Source organism: Lycorma delicatula, chromosome 3 (assembly GCF_047948215.1).
Source record: "Lycorma delicatula isolate Av1 chromosome 3, ASM4794821v1, whole genome shotgun sequence".
NCBI lineage: Eukaryota > Metazoa > Arthropoda > Insecta > Hemiptera > Fulgoridae > Lycorma > Lycorma delicatula.
The window spans coordinates 221,084,218-221,106,071 of record NC_134457.1 but is presented as its reverse complement, the minus strand read 5'-3'; the positions used below and the strand labels follow the sequence as shown (position 1 = coordinate 221,106,071).

At 32.4% G+C, this 21,854-nt stretch overlaps 1 long non-coding RNA gene across 1 annotated transcript in view; it reads left to right on the top strand.

The window, feature by feature from the left end:
• Positions 1–21,439, top strand: part of LOC142322452 (uncharacterized) — a 445,013-nt gene extending 423,574 nt beyond the window's left edge. Inside the window, exon 3 of the long non-coding RNA XR_012755875.1 lies at positions 21,350–21,439. This is a non-coding gene — a long non-coding RNA (uncharacterized LOC142322452). The remainder of the gene's footprint in view (positions 1–21,349) is intronic.
• Positions 21,440–21,854: the final 415 nt, after the last annotated feature.

Sequence of the window (21,854 nt, the reverse complement as noted above, 5' to 3'; positions counted from 1 at the left end):
CTAATTGTTACTTCTTTATTAATAACGTAACAGTATGTTGAATTGTGTCGAAAAAAATTTCTACTAGATGAATTAATATTTTCAGTCAAAACCCGTCACCGGTAATCCGTAGTAGATTATAAACAAAATTTTACATGATTTTTTAAAATTCCAGTGATTACAAAAAAATTATTCTAATTAGAGAAAATCTTTTCCAAAATTTAGAAACACAATAAAATCCTTTGGCAATCAACCTCCTAGCAACAACCAAAACATTAAAAGATTAAAAAAATCGGCAATGGTTATTTCTTCTTATAAAATGAGAAAATAATTATTCAAGAAAAAAGTTACCTACGATTTCTTTTCTGAAGTGGGAGAAATTTATGATGAAGTTTTATTGTAAAATTATCATTATGTGTTTAAATAAACAAAAAAAAGTTTTAAAAATTAACAACAAAAAATATTTATTTTTTGTTATCCTATCTCCAAAATCACCCTCCAAATTTTTTTGATTTTTCTACGTTTAGTATGTTAGATGGAAGAAAAAGAAAAAATCCACTAAAAAACATACAACAACAAAAAAAATACCAAATGTTTTTTCTTGGGGGGCGAGAGTGAATTATGATGGAATATTATTTTAGTGTTGTATAATTATGATAGGATTTTATTTTTATGAATTGAACTTATTCTAATTTTTATTGCAATAAAATTCCATCATTAATTTTTTTTTCGTAGAGGGAGGAAAAAGCTCTGCCAGCCGCCATCAGGCCAGGGCTGACGACAGTGCGGGGTTCTCACCCGCTAAAAACCTCCCCTCTTATCAAGCAGGGGCCGGATCTAAGCCGTATGGTATGTACAGTTCCTGCATGATCACAAGGCACTCTACTCTCCCTATCCGGATGACCGGAAGGCGTCCCCAGTGGGCGATCGACGAGTGACGACTCCGAGGAGCCCCTACCCCCCAAAGCTGGCCCCCTTGATCACATGTCATCAAACTCCATGTCTCCCTCCATTGATCCGCATCTGTTCAGCCTGTCGTCGCCTTTCTTCATTGGTCTTCTCTCCTATCACTGATGAGATCGTAGTCGTGATATTATCCCATTTGCCGCTATTGCTGAGCATCACCTCTATTATATTGTTGGCCCCCTCCACACCCTGATCCTTGAGCATTACTCTTAAGTCGCGCAATCTAGGGCAAAAAAACACATGCTCTGCTCTATCCAGTCCGTCGCAATCATGACAGTGATTTGTATGGCATCTCCCCATCCTGTACAGATAGTCCCGGAAACATCCATGTCCAGCCAGGAACTGGGTGAATTCGTAGCCTGTGTTACCATAATTTCGCTCCACCCAGTTCCTGACGTCGCTGATAAGCCCATAGGTCCACCTTTCTTTGTCCGAATTCCACCATTTGTCACGCCAAACCACGTAGAGACCGTCAGTTGCTTCCTTTCTGTCCCGTCCGGCCAAATGAAGCTCTCATTTGCCCTTGTAAGTCTATAGGGGACACCCCAGCTACAACCGATGCCGCCTCTTATTATTATTATTATTATTCATTATTATTCAATTATAATTAAAAATTTATTTAAACTTTTAAATGTATAAACAAAAAAGAAGTTTCGAAAAATTCATAAAAAACTATATTTTAAGCTTTGATCGGCTCCCCCACCCACAATATTGTTCCAAACGTATGGTTTTTTGGATCGTTTGCATTGCTACTATGTCTAGGAGGATTTTAAAAAAATACAATAAATAAAAGGATAGAAAAAAATAAAACACGCAATTTTCGAGTTTTGGGGAATTGGTAAATTTAGGGAAAAATTTTTGTAATGGTAAGATAAACATGAACACATGTACTGAAATTAATATAAAGCTATGTTTGTAAAATTTTGGGAAAATAGATCCCCCACATCTCTTCTATTTTCTGAAGACATTAATCCCAAAACGTCACCAACAAATTGCCCCATATCCCCAAGTCTCCCCAACAAGATTTCTTCACAGATTAGTTTATTCACTTAAAACTTATTAAGCTTCTAATACCGCAATACACGTACGAAAATTAACCCCATTTTTTTATTTTGGGGGCCCCTTGCTCGTGAAACGTTGAGAAATAAAAAAAAAATTACTGATTACCATACTTTCCTTCTTGCAACATAGATCTAAAGCTAATAATGATAGAAAAGTAAACATTATTGATTTACCGTTCGAATTTATTTAATACTTACCATCTTTCGTCATTTTAAATATACATGCACATCGTCAGATTTACATGATAAAATATAATTGGTTATGAAGGATAAAAAAAGCGGTGGAAATATGTTGGCTATAAAGACTACTATTTTATATTCAAGTAAGGAATCAAACAAATTTTGGAATTGCGGAACCAAGGGTGGAATTAACGTATTTTCAAGTTTTGACAAATGTATATTAAGGATTGAATTTCTATTGATTTTTTAATGAGATATTACTGTGATAATTTTTCTCTTTATTTGTTAATTTAGAATTAGACTATATACATAGTTATAACGTAGGATACTGAAATTTGATATCCTTTTTAAATTAATAGGCAGTAATTTTATGTGAGAAGGGACAAAAAATATATAAATATATATATGTATGTATATGAGTGCGGGAGCATAAAAATAAGAATATTCAGTTGATTGTAGTGTGAGATTGGAAGTTATCAGACTGGAGGGAATTGTTTAAAGTGCGGCTAAGGAGGCTGGAAGTATCATTGGAAAGGGTATAGGGAGAAGGTCAAAAAGGATGATACATAGGGTTGTTGTTAAATTAACTACAGATTCATGTTCAAAGGATTTCTGTGTTTGCCGTCCACTTGTTTGTCACACCTCCTTTGCTTTAAAGAATTTTTGATGAGCGATCCCAACAGCGCTTCTCTTTTTATTCACACCAAGCGTGTGTATAAAAAGTAGTATATATAAAGGATTCATTTTAAATAATCAGAAATAAGTAATTTACTTATGAATACGTTAACGATGTAATACGTCAACGCAGTCATGTGATTTGATGCATGCACCCGGTGGAAATAAAAAGTAATTTTATCACTCATTACTCTCACCATAAAAAAATTCTCATACTTAAAAAAAAAGTTTTAAAATTATTTCGAGTTGGTCTCGATTATTAGCTCTCCTATTAGGGCTCAACAACTTGGCCGCTTTTAGTTACGTATCTTCGTCTAGACATACTTCGAAAAGAAAGTTAAGATGATTTCATATTTAATAATATAGGCACCTATCTAAGAGATACGAAAAGATTTAACCTACAGTAGAACGGGGCTGAACAATCTTTACCGTAGTTAATTTCATACTTCTCACCATTACAAAATTTTTGGGACAGATGAAAGATTTTCATTAAGAAAGCCTTGTCTGTTTTCCGGTAAAGCGATAGGAAAGTAGGTGATGATAAACAGATGCCGAATTCCTAATGATTCCATGACGTTTATGACGAGGTAGAGAAATGATTATTAGTATTTATTTTTTTATGAATGAACGGGCATCAACAGCTACGGTGATTAGCCCGGATTATTTTCCAGTGTTTTTGGTTGAATCCACGTTAAAAGTTCATAAATATTATAACATTTTTGGTATTATTTGCAAACCGAAAGGAAGCTAATTTGCTCTCAAATTACAGAATAACTGCAATCTGAGAGTGTCAATGACTACACGTCATTAAATATAATTTGGACTGTCAACAGTCGATGACTATTCTTTACGTCATGAAAATAGGGCTTGCGGAGATAAATTGGTCGTGATCATCCAGATGTTATAAACGATTTGACTAAAAATCTATTTGCATCGAAAATCAGTGTATCGTTGAAATTTATTTGTCTGTTTTTATTTTATTCGGTAAAATCTGGTTGAAAAACATTTTGTTATATTTAGGTCATCTTCTGTGAAGATAACCCGATCTCGGAGCTTTCTTTAGACCGGTGGTCGCTCACTTTCTGAAGGAAACCTTGGAAAATTCTTTTGGGCGGAATTATTTTCCTCGTTCCGGGATCTGTATGCGGATAGAAAATTATTTTTTCTCTAACGAACCGTCTACTCTTTTCTCTTATTTTTGATCATTAAAGAACAACATATTGGACCGGGGTAAACAACCAAAATTCCACAGACTCCCTTATTCTCTATATAATCTGGCGGAACATATATATACATAGAGCTACAAAAACAGAATCCAAAATGAAAATGAAAAGATTAGGAATAAAGAAAAAGGATTTCTGATGCGAAAGGATGACTTCTTTCGGCAGGAATACGTCTCTTGAACAAACAAAACCGCCCAACTCGGTCGGTTTTCTTTCTTTCAATCACCATTAAAGGAGATAGCCGATTCAAACTATCCAGTCTGCGAATGGCTCCTGAATGGAAATTCTACAGAAAAATCGTTTTTCTTCCGGCAACTGAAGATCATGACAGGAGTGGTTTGGTCTTCCTTAAGGTTGATCCTCGTTCATTTTCGGAATTTTACGGAGGATGGAAGTATCAAACTAAACTATAAACCGGTCACCTAGATTTTCCCCCTTTTGTTTAAAAAAAAAATCGTAAACCTTTATTAATATTTTTCCTGGATATATTTATTGAGTTTACGAACGGGAATTCCGACCTTATTTTTGGCAGAAAGATTTTTGCGATTTACTCGGTGGAGGATACATTCTAGCAAAATATTTCTTATTTATTTATTCTTTTTTTTTTATTGAATAATTCAATGCAGAAAAGCCCTAAAGCTTGTGTTTTGGAAACATTATTCATTAAATAATTTTGGAATCCAAATGAAAAACATAATGAAATTTCATATGGTGGTGCTGTTTAGCTCTTATGAAAATTTTTTAGGAAAAAATTTACTTCGTCTAATTGCCCTGTTTCCATCCAAACAAAACAAGCTTTTATTATATGTTGTACATTCGTCACTCGAGTACAGCAAAATGTGTGACAGGATAAAGATTAAAGCAAAGCAAGTAAAATTTTAACCATTTTCACAATTTTTTATTTTTTAAATTTCAAACTTGAAATCGATTTCCTCTCGCAAAAATAGTGTATTTTTTGTGATTTAAATATCTGTTTTTTTTTTTTAACTCTGCCGATATAATATAATATTTTGTAAATCTTAGTTGTTAAATATTTTTTGCTCGCGGTGTACATAACCGATGAAAATATAATTTCCTACTTAATAATTACTTGATTTAATTACTAAAAAAACATACCGATTTAAATTTATAGAAATTACATATTAACATTTATTACAACAAAATTGATTCAAGGAAAATACTTGAGCAAACCGGTTAATACTATTATAGAATTAAATACCATTACGATATAACTTTATTATGCAACGCAGTAAAGTAAGCTTATAACCAGAGTACGGTCAGTAAAAGCGGCGAGATCAAAGAGATCAAACTAAATGAGTGATTTTTCAAAGGTGATACCGAGAAACCTTCAATGCTACAACGTTACGGCTTTGCTACTTCCTGTTAAAACTAGGCCGGTATCTTTTTGACGTTTAACACGGTTGGTGAATTCTCTACAATACGAACGAGGACATCCACACAAAAAAAGGGTAAAAAAAGAAAGATAAATACTATACCCTTATGTATTTAATAACAGTTTATAATGTTACTTATACTTTTTTCTATTAAATTTACGCTGTTAAAAAATTACATTAATCCTCTTAAAATACTAAACATCTCAGCTGGAATTCTTATCGGCTTAGTTAATAAACTAATGTTTAAAATACGTTAGTTATTAACTTTATTCAAAAGTTTTATTTAGTTTATTATAAAAATTAAAAATATTTCAATTAATTCCTTTTTCTTGAAACAACCTCGATTCAATTATTTTTTTTTTTCAATTGAATTCTTGCAACAATTCATGTTTGGTAATGTGGTCATTAGGTTTCTCATAACTTGAATAATTTGAGTGAAATACGGAATTGTTTCATCACCACCGGATTTATCAAATGAATCTAGTAATGAAGTTCTGCTTTATAGAAATAAACTGCTCGATTTAATGTAGATTGATCGCAAATATTTGTAAACACTTATTGCGACATATTATTCACATTATATATAAAAAGCAGGCTTTGATAATACTGACTTTCACGGCATTTATGTAAAAATAAAATTTAACCCTACTCTCATTGACAAAGTTGTAAATTATTATTCCAGTTATTTACGATTTCAGTTATCATTTTAAGATTTTATTATTTTCTAGCCGAGAGTAAAAAGGATTTAGAAGAAACAATGAACGGCATAGATAAGTCCTACGCAAAAACTATCGCATGAAAATAAACAAGAACAAAACAAAAGTAATGAAATGTAGTAGAAATAACAAAGATGGACCGCTGAATGTGAAAATAGGAGGAGAAAAGATTATGGAGGTAGAAGAATTTTGTTATTTGGGAAGTAAAATTACTAAAGATGGACGAAGCAGGAGCGATATAAAATGCCGAATAGCACAAGCTAAACGAGCCTTCAGTAAGAAATATAATTTGTTTACATCAAAAATGAATTTAAATGTCAGGAAAAGATTTTTGAAAGTGTATGTTTGGAGTGTCGCTTTATATGGAAGTGAAACTTGGACGATCGGAGTATCTGAGAAGAAAAGATTAGAAGCTTTTGAAATGCGGTGCTATAGGAGAATGTTAAAAATCAGATGGGTGGATAAAGTGACAAATGAAGAGGTATTGCGGCAAATAGATGAAGAAAGAAGCATTTAGAAAAATATAGTTAAAAGAAGAGACAGACTTATAGGCCACATATACTAAGGCATCCTGGAATAGTCGCTTTAATATTGGAAGGACAGGTAGAAGGGAAAAATTGTGTAGGCAGGCCACGTTTGGAGTATGTAAAACAAATTGTTGGGGATGTAGGATGTAGAGGGTATACTGAAATGAAACGACTGGCACTAGATAGGGAATCTTGGAGAGCTGCATCAAACCAGTCAAATGACTGAAGACAAAAAAAAAAAAAAAAAAAAAAAATTATTTTCTTATTAAATAGACATAATAAGAAAGATTTAATGAATAAAATATAAAATTAGTTGAGTAAAAAAAAACCGTTCAGAAATAAGTTAGAAAAATTACAAATTTATGTAACTATCCTAGTAACGTTATCTTTGCCTGTGAGTTAAAGCTAGATAATTTCACTTGGTAAAAAAATTAAGGAGTATTTTATGTTTTCAAAAAATAAATAAATGAAAGCATCCTTTTATTTAAGTAATTTATAACTTAAATAAAACTAATCATGTTGTAAACACGCAAATATTTTAAAATTATCCGTATCAAATATCCTATAACAAATGTTTTCTTTTCATTGCACTCGTCTAGCTCGAGGATTTTTGTACTAATGATTTTTCAATTAGCAACTATTTTCCAATTAATTGACATTTAAATCAAGAATAATAATTTAAAAGAAAAAAGTGCTATCTAGGTATCGATAAGCTAACTAAGATAATGCAATGAGTGGTTTAAATTAATCATTATTACGTCGCAAACGAAATGATTTTAGAAAAAAATAATTGTAATATATTACAACGTTAAATGTTTGCAGACAGGAAAGCACTGTAAAAGCATTAAAAACTTTTTTTTAATGTAGCATTTTTAACTTTTTGCGTACTGATGATCGTAATATAAGCTAATAATTGACATTTTTTTTTGGAAGTTACTATACATCATCCATGCTGGTGCCAAATATTTAATCACGAATTTAATTATAAATCGTCTTATCTTAGGAGACGCTGTCTTTCGTTATTACATAAGTCTTCTGTTCACCTTACTAGAAAGATACCGCATTTGTATTAATATTTAAAATATTTTGGCTGAAATAATGAAATAAATATTACTTGCATAATGACCGATAACTGGAAATTGTTAGTCCTAAATTGTTGAAAATACCAAAAAAAGATTTGTAACTCTATCTGCGTATCTTTCTAATTTTGTGCTATCTCTCACCTCTATTACAATTATTGCAATGAATTCATAAACCGTTTCTTGTTAAATTGGGCTGAGAAAAATATTTGAAAACGAAATTACATTAAATTCAAATAGGGGAATATTTTATTTGGATATATTTTACGCGTGATATATTGAATCAATTGGTCCCGTAGTTTTTGAATTTTGAAACACCTACTCCTTAATCTTGTGGCCTTGAGGGTTTGATAGAATCAACGATTGTGGTAGTATTTAATGGATATATAAAAAATAAGATGGATTGTCTTCAAACATAAGTTCTATTAGTCTTCGAATCTTGAATGACCTTTTTGGGCGTATTCTGAAATGTTGAAAGGGAACCTGATCGAAGTGAAGACAGCATCATCTTGTTGCTATTAAATTTGGCTGTACAGTTCGGAGATGATGTTTTAGCAGACAGACCTTTTTCCTGTTTAGCCTCCGGGAATCACCGTCAGATTAATACCTGAGAATGAATGAGAATAGTATATATGAGAGTAAGTGAAGTGTAGTTTTGTACAGTCTCAGGTCGGCCATTCTGAGATGTGTGATTAATTGAAACCCAACCACCAAAAACACCGGTATCCAAGATCTTTGTTTTTCCTGTTTACCCTCCGGTAATTACCTTTCAGATAATACTTCAGAGGATGATATGTATGAGTGTAAATGAAGTGTAGTCTTGTACAGTCTCAGTTCGACCATTCCTGAGATATGTGGTTAATTGCACCCCAACCACCAAAGAACACCGGTATCCACGATCTAGCATTCAAATCCGTGTAAAAATAACTGATTTTACTAGGACCTGAACGCTGGAACTCTCGACTTCAAAATCAGCTGATTTGCGAAGACGAGTTCACCACTACCCACCACGGTGGGTAGACAAGCAGACTTACATTTTTTAAGTGTAATATAGATTAAACAGTTAACAATCCTTATTTTTTTATAACATTTTTTCCGTCTTTCACAAGGACGTAATAAATACAGTAAGTTTAAAGTAGTTTCACTGCCGTTAAAATTAATTTTAATTTTCAATTCTACACAGAGTTTGTTAACTATTGGCAGCTCCCCTATCTTTGAGTGAAATTCATTCACAGTTCGCGTAACCACACCTTTATCAATATCATTTAATCCGGTAACTGAATTAGAACGTTTCTTTTTCGGGGTGATGAACGAACATTCTGACCTCTCAGATCGAAGAAGTTCTATTCTTTCTTTTCTTAGGTTTTGAACTTTTTTCTTTTTCCTGTTTAGCCTCCGGGAATTACCTTCAGGTATTACTTCAGAAGATGAATGACGATGATATGTATGAGTGTAAATTAAGTGTACCCTTCTACAGTCTCAGTTCACCATTCCTGAGATATGTGGTTAATTGAAACCCAATCACCAAAGAACACCGGTATCTACGATCTAGTATTCAAATCTGTGTAAAAGTAACTGCTTTTACTAGGACTTGAACGCTGGAACTGTCGAGTTCCAAATCATCTGATTTGAGAAGATGCCACTGGAACAACCCGGTTGGTTTATGCTTTGAGCATGACTCCTGGAAACACCACAGGCAGCTGCAGTTCTCTCTTTACACCTTTGTATACCAATTAAATACTTGTCATTTTTTAATTTTCCAACAGGTTAAGATTCTTTCTTCGTGAAATCATACGGATTGTTTACAATTTTGGGCGACTGTCTTCGAAGTTCTTTACTTACACAACAGACTTAAATTCAGCCATAACTATTCATACGTAAATGAACAACTTTAAAAAGTTTGAACCTTAAACCACGATAAAAACGTTTTAAAGAATTTTGTATCGTGAATTAATCGACTATGTGACAAAATACACGACACTCGAAAAAAAAAACCGTACCGAGAGGAAGCAAAAGAGAAACAAAAATAAAATAAAATGGAAATAATTATTTTGTATTTGAAATATGGTGTCACTTTTTTAAAACTGAAACACACAAAAATACATTGCTTAGTAAACAACAGTTCGTAATTGAAGTAGTTTTTACTTAGAAAATTCCTGATAACCGGAAAATTGTTCCTCGATAAATCTAAAATTTGGTGTGTACAATCAGATAATGAAAACACTTAACTACTATTTATTAGTCAGTTAAAAAGGCATTTTATGAATCTTTAAAAAAATCTTTTTTGTAATCAAATGATTTATCTTTGGGGTTTTTTTTACCACAATTTTAGTAGGAATATAGGAAAATAATTTAGTTTAGCAGAGAAGCGCTTAAGAATAAAATAAGATTAACTCCAATTTTTACCATTATTATGGATAAAATTGTAAGCTTTAAACTCATCGACAAATATATAGCGCATAATATAATGGTTTCGTAACAAACAGTATCTACTTATAATTGTATTCCTATTTTTTGTTTGGAAGAAAAAATAATTAGCCGAATTTATAATATAAATTAATTAAGTTAATTTTTATTAAAAATGGAAGAAATTACTCTTAAAAATAAATTTTTAAGATATGAAGAAATCAGAGATATTTTTACCGAAGCGATTTGCATATTATTTAAAAAAAAAGTTTTGAAATACTATTGGATGTGAATTCACGATAAAATTGATTATATTATTATTAAAAAAATACACACAACTATTACTTTTAATGAGTTATAAAAAGGTTGCTATTAAAAAAGCTGCTTATAAATTAAACCATCAAGCAATGCAATACTAGATGATAATAATAATTATGGCAATACTGGAGTGTAAACTCATATTTTTAATAGGACGGTGCATTTAATGGCGGGTGCTTTTGATGTAGCCGACTCCACCGAGTACAAAGAGACCGCTGTTATGCGACCACTCATGCAACCAACCGGTACAGTCCTCTCTGAAAGTTTATCAGCCCTACTGCTTGCCTGCTGCCTGTCATAATGGGTTTCCTCTTCCACCATTTACCATCGACCCCTTCCCTTCAATAACATCTTGAACTACCTAAATGTATTCGTCTGTATGTCTTTCTATCAGTCTATCTGTCTGGCAATTTGACCCGCCTATGGTCAACACCTTCCTACTAACGCTTTACCTTTAGCGAGTAATCGACACAGATAGACTAATTACTTAATTTAGTCTACCGCTTACGTTATTCGATAATTTTTATATTTACGCCTATATTTCAATAAAATTATACAAAAATGAGTTTTAGTTTATTTGAAAGGAGAAATTTATAAAGTTACTACTTAAGATATCATCGTTTTTTCGTTTTGCGTTTCTTACTGTATATAACTAGGGCTCCGGTAGGCGCATTCCTGCTAGCCCATAGGTGATGGTACCGAAAGGACTTCAGCGGATGGACAGAAGGGGAATCACGCCGGGATTACTAGGTTCAAAATCTTAGTCTCCCACGGTCATAACCGGTAAATAAATTTCACGCTGGTCCATACGGATAGGAACGCAAATTACCAAATCCGTCCGTAAATAAAATTTTAAATTTATAACCGCCACTAAATAACCGATGCAACTCGCCCGATAATAGAAAGATACAGCAGGAAGGGACATTGTCCAGGCTCAGCGATCTGTAGGGAGAAATATTGAAACTCCCGCCATTCTTGCGTTCCGTTCCATTACTGTATAAAAATTCAATTATTTCACGATCAATTACTTCTATTTATTTTAGGAGTACAGTATAGCAGGTTTGGGCTTATTAATTTTATAACCAACGGTACATAAGGGGTGTTTTATAGATACCGTACAGTGATGTATCTATGAAATATGAAATAAATATTAATATAAGTGAATGCAAAATATGCTCATTTATACGTGGTATGACATAATATAATTTAAAATTAACTGTACAAATATGAAAGAAAACTGATATATCAGGCGTGATTGTAATTGGCTGGATGGGTACAATTATGTATACCCTTTTAAAATTTCTGTTTTGTCAAAATATAATAAAATCCTAAATATGTATACATGATAAGATAAAATGTTTGGAAGATCACTGATCTACATTATCTGTTCCGCTATAACATATAAAAAAACATTTCATAATGGTTTTGGCAATTACGGTAGCCTATATTGCAATATGTTACATTTAGCCTAACTTTATAACCTTAGTTTTATAATTGTGACAGGTGGATATATACTAGTCTACAGATTCAAGTGCAAGGTCAAGCTAGACGCAATAAACTATTTACGTCTAGTCCAAAGGCCAAGCTAAAAACAATAATTTATTCGCTGTACAGGAGACAAGTTGTTAAAATGACATCACTATTTATTTATACAATTAATAACGACAAAACCAATAATTACTATAATTGGTGACAGCGAATATTTTAACACGTGAAAAATGCCATGCCTAAACGGTACTCGAACCTGGGGAATCTTCCGTTTGAAAAACAATGACGCTACCACTCAGCCACGGAAATCATTAATATTTACGGCGATACAATTTTACATTTAAGGAAATATATATCTATGCGATAAATAATCGTTTAATAAAAATTTAAACGTACTTTTGTTCTAAATTGGTAAAAAATTACTATATCAATTTAAAATTCTCATAATATGTTTAGAATTAATTAACAAAATAACGAAAAAAACTACTCGCTATTCATTTCCTTTTTTTCTTTATTAAATATATGGGTTTTTAATAATAAATCTGCGAGGTCTTCGCAGATTTCTGACCTCGCAGATTTAAGACCTTCTGCGGGGTCTTATAAATCTGTATAACTGGTACATAGAATCAAGTTAGAACTACCTTAGAGATCGATCAGTAGTGTAGAAAAAATAAAAAAAACTTCCGTTAATGATAAGGGATAAATGATTTTAAAACCAGAAATAAAAGCTGGAACACAAATAAAGAAAGTGACTTATCATCTTATATGAGCATTTGTAACAAAATATTTTATCCAAAAACTCAAAATTAGGACACTATAAAACCGTAGTTTACCGGAAGGCGGGTTTGCATTATGTAATGTGAAAGGCCTACAGAATTTCTCAGGAAAAATCTATAAATTTGAAAAAAGAAATTAAAAAAAATCGCTATCTGAAAACTCGAAGATATTATTATAAATTAAGAAAATCAAATGCACGGAAGGATTTGGGGGTTTTCAGCTTTAGGGGGCGATAAATTAGCTTCATTGGTCGACCTGGATTCTTGCTTTACTCGTGTTGAATCTGAAACTCAAATAAATCATTCGTAGAGCGTGCGATATTAAATATTCAACGCCAAACCTTGACTGAACTGTTCCTTTCGTTTAGTCCCACCATTTTCCCCATTCGAAAAGAAGACGACGTCAAATCTCCGTAGTCCACCTATTCCTCGATTTCTCTCTATTTCCTTTTATTCAAATCTAGGAAGGAGTAGGAACTTCGTAATTAAAATTAGTACGGTTTTCAACGATTTTATCGTTTTTGTTGCATCTGTAGATTTATCAATAGGTACAAAAATTAAAGTAAATATTATTTTCAATAACCTTTGTCTGAAAGATAAAAATTCACAATTTTCTTGTAAGAAAGAATATTAAAAAAAAAAAAGAAGTACGGATGTTTAGATAAAATTTGTTGCAAACTATTTGTACTATATTTTTTGTACTTGTAAATATTTTAATTTTTCTGAAAATTTAGCACAAACTGCGTGAGTAAATAGTTTAAAATTATTTTTACCAAGAGAGGTAACTTTTCCCAGTTTTTTAAAAGCTTTAAAAGCTTTTCGTAATCAAACTTTCTAACTATGAAGGTTTTATTCAAATCGAATCAGTAGTTCTTAAATTATAGAGTAAAACGCGTAAAGAAAAAAAAATAGAAATCATATTTAAATCTTAAGATTGGAAACTCAAAAATTTCAGTGTACTACATTTCAGATTTATATTAATTTATATATAGTAAAATAATTTTATACATTTATGCTTTACCTCGTTCTATTATTTTGTTCTTATTTAGTTTTTGTATTGACTCTGATATAAATATATCTTAAAGAAAGGAAATCCTTCTGCCGTAAACCTTCTGTTTGAATCGTGCGAAAACCTTCTCTTTGAATATAATTGTTATCACTAGCTTATATTTAATTTATTTTCATTTCTTAATAAATTTGACAGTTTTTTCTTGTTTAGAATAAACTCTATGCGTATGTGTGGGAATATGGCTAGAGATTTTCGCAGAGTATGAAAAACGTCAAGTCTGAACAGTATTCAACCATCTCTATATAAGATTTACCGCTCCGCAAAAGATGTGTGTGTGGATAAGCGTGTGTGTATATCTTTTTCTGTTTAGTTAACTTTTTATCTTAGCCGTCTTTTTATTTACAAAAGAAAATTGTCAGTTTTCTTAAACGTTTTACTGATTTTTTTGTAAGTGTAAAAACAATCGGTACATTCCTCCCGTATTAGAAAAAAATTATTTCACTTTGTAGCCATGATGAATTACGATAAAAGTAATAGCTATAAAATCATTTTAAAAAAAATATTTAGAAATAATGGCATACGAGTATCAGAAAACGCAATTAATATTGGGAAAAGATCACACAAGAATTAAAACCAAGATAAAAATAAAGATCTGACCAACAAAAAATAAGCTAAATTAAAATAAAAAAATAATTTTGAAACAAATATAATTGGAGAAACAAAAAATCCGGCGATGAATTTCACAACTTGACCGGCGATAACTTGGTCTAGAAATTCATTGTATAACATAATTTGCAATTCAAAATAGATTTAAATTAGGCATTTAATATTTTTTTTAATTGGGTATTTCTTCATTTTAATCTCTATTTGTATTTTTATGATAAAGTAATATTCCTTTTTATTAAAGAAAAAAAACGTTTTCTTCATCTTGGGGCTCTTATACTCAAGAGGAAGTATTCGTGTAAAATTAATTTTAAAGAAGATAATCCATAAGTGGCGATAATAAATTTAAAAAATAACTTTTTAAAGGTTAAAAAATACAAAAATACATTCATAATTCTAAACTATAATTTTTTATGAAGGGGAAATGTTTTGGCAACTTTATTTTTCTTTTCAGGAAATTTTAAAGACTAAGGGCTATAAAAAGTTCAGATTTTTTAATTTTAAATTCAGTGTGTAACTTGCGATAAATATAAATTTCAATTTTTTTTTAATTAAAAAAATATTCTTCGTTAACACAGACCATTGGAGTTGGGGTGAGCAAAAAAATTTATACTGGTTTGAAGGTCTATTGATGTAGAAAATATATACGCAAAAAAACTCCATTATCTCCTTTTCTAAAGAAAGATATCTAAAAAAAAAAAATAGAAATATATAAATTAATTTTTTGGGGAGGGGTGAATATTAAATAAAAGATTTTTGTAATTTTTGATCTTGATAAAAGAATCGTCAAATTATGTAAGAAATATTTTTTGTTCCTCAAGTGCCCCAGTAAAGATCTGAAATTTTATTTTAGCCAATACACTACCACCCATTCTTCCAATTTTTTGCAAAAATTTAGTACATTCTTCCCCTCCATGGTTGCTCTCCAACCATGTAAATTTAAATCAATATTTTCTTCGGTTCCGTCTGGCAGCTGATGAGCTGTGCGTCTGCGGGGAGGTCCAACCGAACAAACATATGATATTCGACTGCCAGCTCTTGTTGGGGGGGGGGACAGAACAGGACCACCCTGGAACTTAGAGGTCAAGGGGAAAATTGGCCACTCACAAGCGGTGAGTCAATGTGGCGAGAGCTGCATTATAGGACCGTGTGAGAGTTCCTTGATGCGGTTGCTTTGTTCAACCGTCTGAGGGAAAAGACTCCTACCGCGCTGCTGTAGAAAGCTAACCGAGAGGTACGGGTAGCTACCAGCCAGATTAAGGCTCCAACCACTTTATGGTGGATAGGTACTTGCTGGCATTCAGCGGCCTAGGCGTGACAGCGAATTGCTGCCTAAACGAAATAAATTTTATTATGGATGTCATATATACTTTTAGTAGTTGACAGGGTGCGCCTACCCATTTTAGTAAATATATGACAAGTGAGCGGTTGGACTCGTAAGCTGGTGGTGTGTGGCACCGCGCTTAGTCCGCTCACGCTGTTAGGTAAGCTCTAGGAGCTATGTTAGGGTACTGGTCGCTAAACTGTTTCGAGGCTCAGTAGCCGTTTGTGAGACAGACATTCGGTCTTATGCTTTAGGGCGACCGAATGGGGTGGTGGCGGGAGAAATTCCAAGCAAACCAAACCAAACTCCCTCCCTCCCTGCGATAGTGTCTGTCTGCCAACTTTGAAGAAAATCGGCCAATGATTAGTAATTATAAGACCAAAAACAGGGCAACATACATACGGTTGATTAGTACAAACGTTTATCTGACAAAAATAGATTTTTTTGGCCTTGCGAGCATTGAAATTAATTTATTTTTGCAAATTATTTACAATTTGTTAAAATCTATATCTTCTTTTGTTAAAAAATAAAAAAAAAAGAGTCTTACAGCACAAAAATAAGAAAAAACAAACTATTTTTTAGATATTTTTTTATCGATCATTATAGCTAAAGCTATAGCAGCAGTATATATCGTTATAGTCAGGAAAATAAAAATATATATACAATAAAAAAGTGATAATGCAGATATACGAAGAAAAAGTAATCAAGAAGGCAATGTAAAGGATTCAAATCAACAATGAAAGATGAAGAGTAAATAGATAAAAATTCAGTTAATATTCTATATTACTTCAAGGATATGAAACGTTACTCAATTTCCGCCAAACCATTATCCAAAACTTTGCTAATCGGTAAGGTATTTTAATTTCTACCATACTGGCGACTAACGTACACAATCAAGGAAAATCAAAGGACTGTTACGCGGGAGTTATTCAAAAGGCATACTAGATTAGTGTCGTATGACATGAGATATTCAACCATTAATCTGGTCTGCCCGATTACATACGACAATATACAGTTTCTTCATCGGCCAATTTTTTACAACGACATCCCAACCCCGTAGGGGAAGACGCCCGCCTTGTGTCGCTTCCGGTCGTCACCCCCCCCCCCCCGTTCCTAGCACTGATAGGCTTTAACGGGTCGTCTTTCGCCCTCTAAATTTTTACATCTCACAGTAGTAATCCAGGCCTCGTTGGGATGCCACCTATGTAAATGCCTCGGTAGACATTTATATCGGTGATTCTTAAACTCAGTTTTTGCCTTCTCTGTAGGCCTCGTCCCGACATCTTGAATGTCCTACATCGTTGCCCTTTTAACTAGCTAACCGAGCTCGCGGAAGAACGAATCCCGCGCCTAATCCTATCTTTAATGAGCCACTTTATTGTAAATGTCTCATAAATTCGAGGGAAATTTAAAAAACATACCACCAAAAATAATCGCAACAACGAAATTTAGTCCTAGTTCCCTTAGTGAACTACAAACTTAGTTCATATTCCAGACTTAGGTTAATTTATGGATTCCGGTCTAGTCTACAAGGGAGAGACGGACAGACCTCCTACTCCCACTCAGCTTCATCGCAGAGTCCCGCGTGACATTTAATTGCTTTATACCATCGTCGAGATGCCGCTACATCTCACGGCTACATGGGATCCATGCCCTCGGCAGTGCAGTCGCCTTTTTACTCCGAAAACTTCCACGGCAATATACTAGCTTAATAAACATGTAGCTTGTCGTCGACAACTGTTGATCACTCATTCTGCCGAGGTATCTTTAGCCGATTTATTACAAAGGAGAGAAATATGTAGAACGTCTAAAGTTGTTGGACAATCAGAATTGTTTACATAACTCATGAAAATTAGTAGAATGCTGGGTTTTTTAGAATTTGTTTTACCTCGGTCATTATCTGCGATTACTATGCGGCTTGGAAACGATAGAAAAGTCACATGTTTTGCGGTGGCTAGATGTATAAATGTTTACAATAGTTGGATATGTAGTAGGAATATGAAATAGTGCTTGAAAATGGCATTTAAGAATATAAGAATACAGTAGAATCTCTTTCTGACGTGATAAATTTTATTTTACTATCATTATCATTCACTAAAGGCCTTGTCGATTTAGCAACGTTACTCTCATCTCTGCTTCTCTCTTTAAGTCATTATATGAACCTAGGCCCATCTCTTCTTTAACGTTATTGATAAAGGTTGGTCTCAGTCTACCTCTAGGTTTTTAACCAAAACTTCGCCCTCAAATATATTGGTCAAGAACTGGTCATGTCGTAGTACATACATTTCCTATCGCTCTTCTTCTTCGTATAACATTTAGCAAGGATCTCCTCTCACTTCTGCTAACATTTGATCATTTCTTTTCCTATCCATGCAGCTTATTCTTGTTATTCTTCTGCAAATCCTTTTTTATTATGAGGTAATAATTTTCCAGTAAAGGTTTTCCTGTTTTATAACAGTCAATATAAAGCTTACTGATACATAGATTTTGTCAAATATCGTTTCAAGTTTATTTTTCTGTAATTTTTATTTAAATTTCTCATTTTTCGATCCGTAAATTGATTATTATTTGGCTGACCGATAATCGAAGTTGTACTTATGTAAGATATTTATAATCCAGAACAGTTGTAAGCACCGCTAGGTTAAAACATTAACTCTAATAGACTTGTTTGTTGTTTACAAGCAAACAAGGATTTTTCATCTATTTTAAGGTGTATAAGATTATTATTTATTCATTTATAAAATGTAAATTATATTCTTGTTTTTGCCAACAGTTTAAGATAAATATAGGATTAGTGTATTTTAAGTAGTTAATATGATGGATTTAGTCGTATTTAATAGAAAATTTAATTTTTGTGTTATGATAATTGTATATTAGTTTTTTTTTTGAGTCGCTTAAAAGCATGTTGCCGTTGAACTTATTTCTGTTCTGTCATCAAAGAGGTTTAAACGAATCTGTATCTTACCCTTTCACTCGCTCGTATGTTTTCGTTCTCCTTCTAAACTCTCTTCTTTGATCGCTGTTAAAATTGATGCGATGAGCTCGGCTCAAACTAAGTAACGTCTGACATTACCGACTCTATTATTTACTTCGTATAAATCAACGGCATAATTCTCTTCTCAAGTATCATATCTATTTTGTGCTCTCTGTTAACTTTACTCTTTAACTTAAAGATTCTTAGTCGGTAACATTGTTAAATATATAACGTCTAAAAACAAAATGATTTGTGAACGATAGAATTATATAATTCATTTTTTTAAATGTTTTTAAGTCGCTTTTAAACATCTCCAAATAACGTAAACTGTTTAATAAAACTTCAATATTATTTGTGTGACCTGAGAAAGTAGTGTAATTCTTAAAAGAGATCAAAGACATGACATCTGCGTGTCCCGTCAAAGGTTTCTTTCTTACCCTTTCCGTATCTATCCTTCATCATCAAACATTTACCCTCTTTTTTAATATACCCGCTTTCTCCCCTTTAATCCTTCTCCATCTATAAATAGATCTTGCTTGTAAAACTTTTAACTTTGTAAACTTGTGATACATTAAAATAAGTACACCTACCGATGTTATTTTTTTTTTTTTTTAATCTCACATTTTTCTTTTTTAACTATTACAAATATATGTGTGATAATGTGCGCACTATATCTGTGTATTACAAAAAACGTCATATCTTCAATGAATTTAAAGCTTAATAACTCGCTTCATAATAACCGTAAAAAATAGGGTTTTTATACTCTTTCTAATAACTTTTCAGTTTAACTATTTTAATTTATCTTAATTTCATTTTATTGCCGAAGTTCATTTATAAAAAATAAAGAAAATCTAAAAAATATTCGCTTTATTACTTTGAAATCTAATTCAATCTGATATCTGCTTTAAATAAACAAAAAAAATTTTAGTGTATTCTATAAACTATCAGATAATAAATCTTAAATATTTTCTCTTAGTTTTTCTCAACCCTTTTTCCCCAATTTTAATGGGACGAGGCGGATGAGATTTGACGCTATTTTTACGACCGGATGACCCTTTCCAATGTCAACTTACTAGAATGTAGTACAGAAATTTGTAGCGTTTGAAAAATTATATTTTGACTTTGATTCGAACGGCGCCTTCGAATGAAGACAGAGTTCGGAGGAATAGAAACCTCAACTTTTAATTGTAGTAAAAATAAAACTTATTAAATTTGAACGGTGATTAACGGTTCTAATGAATTACAAATAATTTTATAATCGCTGGTTTTCTTAGATGTCCAGAAAGGACATCTAAGTTTGACAAAGTTGGCTACGTGGTGTTCTTTACCGGGTAAAGCCACGGCTATCTCGACCATTTTTTGCTACATAGCTACCTAGATGGACGTTTTTTACAAGTTATGTATAACTTGTATCGTCTAACTATTTATCTTGTAACAGGAATCGTCTAACTATTTCAATACTCAGTCGATGTTCCACAAGGTTTAGATTTTATGTTTGACCTCACTGCAGACATTTCTTCCCGATCCGGACCATGTCACTTTGCGTCCTGCGGATGATACCGGAATCTTGACGGTTGATGGAGCGATGCGGCTCTAGCCTCGGGTAAACTGCAATATACGTTGTATCTTATCGAGTGTGGCTGTGTAAACCGATGATAAGAGTCGATTCTGCTAAGTCAAATCACGCGACGTCTACGATGAGGAGAGATGATTACCCTCGAGTCACCTGGATAATACGTATTTATATACCTGATACGAACACTGTTTGGTTCCTGGTTTCATCTAGATCATCGTATGATCTGAAGGGATCAAATAAAAGAAAAAAAGGAGGAACTGAACGCTAGGTTCATTTATCTCTAAAATAATTCATTGCTATGTAAGATGTTACTGATAGAGAACTTCGGTATATTATAATTATGAGGAACAACTTGTAACAGCAAGATTGAGGTCGTACAGCGATTCTAAAACAAAATACCTTGTATCCTAAAGGAGGTGCCGTGGTTCGTAATGAATATTGAGGTCAACGACTGTCTAAGGATCCGATATAATCATGAGGAAACCCAGAAGGTAAGCGCGGACTACATATCTAGACCAAATACACGCGTGAACCATCTGGCAGTGAATCTGTTGGACAATAGTGGGGAGGTTAAACGACTAAAAAGTTCATAATGTATATATTAGACCTGGGTGATACACCCAGAATATTCTAATCCGTAGATAGGGATGACAACTACGGTATCAATACTTCTTGATAAATCGGTTTTCATATTCTATCTATCGTCTGAGATTTTTATGCTACAGTTGGTTACGTTACATTCATAGAGTGTTGAGTAAGGTGAGAATTCAACTATCATTTGAAATTATTCGACTTCAATGTGCTCATTAAGGAGTATTATTTGTGTACAATCGTACTATATATTAACATTGTTTAACTATTGATCATTTTGATATCTGTTTTTAAGTTTGATTCTATTATCTCACTTATTACTGTTATTTTTTATATTACTCATTGTCTCGCTTGTTATTCTTGTTGAAATTTCTTATTATTACTTAATTTTAATAATCTATTATTTTTATTTGTTCTGTTACAGATCATCGTGTTGATACACTCTCATTATGTGTAGTTATTGAGAAATAACGGGTATTATTAATGTTTGTATTCGACGATGAGTATCAATGGATGGTATTCATTCGAGTTATGATTTGAAAATCGATTTACTTACGGTTCAGAGTGTGCAGGAAACCGATTTAAATAGAGCGCAATAAAAAAAAAATCATATCGCGTATATTGTGTAAATTTTCTTGTAATGACGGTTTATTTTCGGATATTACGATCTGTGTAGATCTAAGTTGGCTTCGCTATCTCCGTTTATTAAAACTAACGAATCTCTTACGATTCATACCAGTCAGAAATATAATTATACAGTCATGCTCATAACTATTTATTTTTGAAACTTGTAGAATATAATGGGTTGGGGAATAGGTAATATAAAGGAATAAAACATAAAGAAACCTTTCTTTGTATTTTATTACAAAATTAAAACAAGATTATTTTTAATATTTCAAATAACTGTTTTATATTAAAACAAATATATA